We start from the raw sequence: 3,029 nt of genomic DNA on the forward strand, positions 1-3,029 counted from the left end.
GGTGAAAAAAAGATACCCAGCCATATCCGATTCTCTGCACGTGTGACAAGGCAGCGGAGCACAGCCGGGTTGGGAAAGGGGGAGAAGAGGCATTTTAATCAGTCACATGGAGGGAAACACAGAAGATACTGGACCTCTGTCAAGTGCCAGCAGGTTATTAACCTATTAGCCAATGGGGGAAAAAAACCCACTGCAGGCTCCTTGGAATCCAGTTATAATGAGACTGCAATGATCCTGGATGCTTTGGTACTCAACAAAGCATCTCAGCCTGTTGCTGAGATCAGCGAATGGCTCAGGGACCATTTTAGTTTTGCTGTTCCCTCACTGGCCCTGGCTGACCCCAGAGCAGGGTCCTGGCTGGCAGGCCCTTTTTGGGGTGGGGGTTCTCCAGTCATTGCTTGTGGGGCTCCTGACTGTGACCCCCTGGGACCTCGGTGCCCTGCCCCGCATTTCAGGATGAGAAGTGGCAGGGCGGAGGTGATGCTCACCTGATGGCCTGAGCCTGGCTGGGACCAGGTGGGGAAGGAGCGGGCTGCGATCCCCTTCTGAGCTCTGCCTATGACACGGAGATCCAGCTGGGCACGTCACCACTCGCAGGGAGCCAAGCAGATCTCCAGCGCGCCACCGTGCCTCTGCTTCCTCGCACGACCCAACCTGCCAGGATAAAGTCAGGCAGCTGCCTGTGACTCCTTCACTAGTGGGCTGAGGGCAGCAGGAGCTCACTGCCAGCAGAGGAGCAGCCCTGGGTGAAAACCTGCAAGGAGAGGCAGGGGAGAGGGAGGCACTTGCTGTGGATCGGCCCCACCACCTCCCAACACTCAGCATCCCCCCTCACTGGTAATACCGAGATGCAACGAGGTGACACGGTTACCCCCAAAGCACTTGCAGCTCCAGTGAGCAAACATCCCAGAGATGTGGCAGGGAAGGGCCTTGGCCCCGAGTGCCTCCAGCCTGGTCGTGGGGACGTGGGTGTTTTCCAGCTGGGCAAGCAGAAACAAACCCCATTGTCCGCTGGGCAGGCACAGCTCAGCAAGGGGCCCGTGGCACCCACAAGGCTCCCAGGGGCTGGTGTGGGCAGTGGGGTCCAGTCAAGCTCCAGCCCCTCTCAGACTGCCAGAGGGGAGGGCTTGGTGCCCCGTGGGGCAGCAGCATTTTTGGGACACGGGGCATCTCGCAGCTGGCAGGCTGGGGAGTGGGACATAAACCCCTCTGCCCAAGCCACTGCTGAGTGTCTCCCATCTCTGCCACCTCCTGGGCAAGATCCTTCCCACAGCGATCCCTCCCTCCTCCATCCCCATCCCTCTGCCTCCCTCCCCACACCCCGCATATCTTCCCTCCCTCCCTGCACTGCTGCTACCCTCTCCTCAGCTCCAGCTGCCCATTTGCTTATTCTTACAAGCATTTACTGCCTAATGACACCAATTAGCCCCGAAGTTGCTGGGTGGCTAGTTACTGAATGACAGCCATGGAGCCACCGGCCAAGGGTGAAATGTTACCCCTGCAGGAGGCAGTTTCCACCTGCCAGAGGACAAGCTGAGACCTGGGTAAACTCAAGACACATAGTGCAGGCTCCCACAGCTACCAGAGAGCCAGGGTTAACCCCTGGCACAGCAGCAGGCAGGAACCCTCTGCAACATTCAGAAATGGCAGCCCCAGGGCAAGGGCCATGCTGAGCACCCTGTCATCCTGTCGTGGTCTCACGCCATGTCCTTGGCAGAGGATGGAGCTGGCTTGGGTGGAGGGAGCCACACTATAATCGGGGTCATCCGGCCCATTGAAGCAGTGCCGGGGGCACATCCCGCTCCTTGGCGTGACGGAGCAGAGCCATTGAGGAAGGAGCCGGCTGGCACCCAGCCACCCTCGTAAAACACCACGGGGAGCCGCAGGCAGCTGGGAACAAGGGACCCTGGCAGGAGGAAGGGGGGTGGCAGCTGCTGTGTGGTCCTGCTTTCCCCCACAAAGCCCATCCATGCCCTAGTGAAGCCAGGTGCCCAGTGGCTCCCTGGATCTCCAAGCACCATCTAAAAGGCAGAATAAGCCTTGCTGGGGGATGGCTGAATCCCAGGCCTGAGGGATAGTCTGAAGCCATGGCTCCCCATCAGCCTTCCCCAGACACCTTGGTGGCAGTGGGCAGAGCCATGCTCCAGCTCTCAGGGAGTGCCGCTGCGGCCGGAGGCTGCACACCCTGCACAGCAGGGCATGGGGAAGGTGCCTGCCTGCTCTCCCAGCCAGCCAGCTCCATGGCCACTGGCATCTTGGGGACCATGGCACATGGCCACCTGCAGAGAGGAGGGCTCCAAACACAGCCCCAGGAACTCTCATGGCTATGCTGGCCCCGGTCTGTGCCTGGCCCAACAGTCGCTGGCTGGCGTGGAGGAATTCAGCTCTGTGCAAACGTCTGGCATGGCTGACTAAATCCTGTTTGGAGACTAAGCCCGTCCTGTCATGCTTTTCCCCTTGGGTGAATCAGCAGTGGAGCTGTGGCTGAATGCTCCCAAACATTCCCCAGGGAGGTCTCCAGGAGGGCCCTTTCCCACAGCTTCCAACAGTACCAGCCGTTCATCGTTTCCCCTCCTTGCCAGTCACGCTTCCGCATGTTCCCAAGCTGAAACGCGGCCCCCAGGCCACCCGGCGGAGCACAACCATGAGATACCAAAAGAAGGGCAGGCCGAACCCGTGGCCGGCAGCCCGGCCGGCGGGTATCACATCGCTTGGACTGCGCCCCCTCCCTCAGCCCCTCTGCAAAGCCGAGCGTCCATCTGTGGCCAGAGGATGCGCTAACACGGCCCAGGGAGAAGGAAACCCTCCGGGGGGGTCCTGCGCCCCTCACGCGTGGGACTGGGGGACGCCGCCGGGAGCCTGCCGTGCCTCGTGCTCATGCCGCCAGGGGGGACCCTGGCAGAGTTTGGCTGTCCCTGGAGGGGAGGCACCGGCTTCTGGCCCCTTGCCGGCCCTCGCTGCAAAGCCGCCGGACCCCGAGAGGGGCTCTGCTGGGGGCTTCGCTGGGACGCCGACCACCTCCGGCTGGG

This window comes from Haliaeetus leucocephalus, unplaced genomic scaffold, assembly GCF_000737465.1.
Source record: "Haliaeetus leucocephalus isolate CR32 unplaced genomic scaffold, Haliaeetus_leucocephalus-4.0 Scaffold752, whole genome shotgun sequence".
NCBI lineage: Eukaryota > Metazoa > Chordata > Aves > Accipitriformes > Accipitridae > Haliaeetus > Haliaeetus leucocephalus.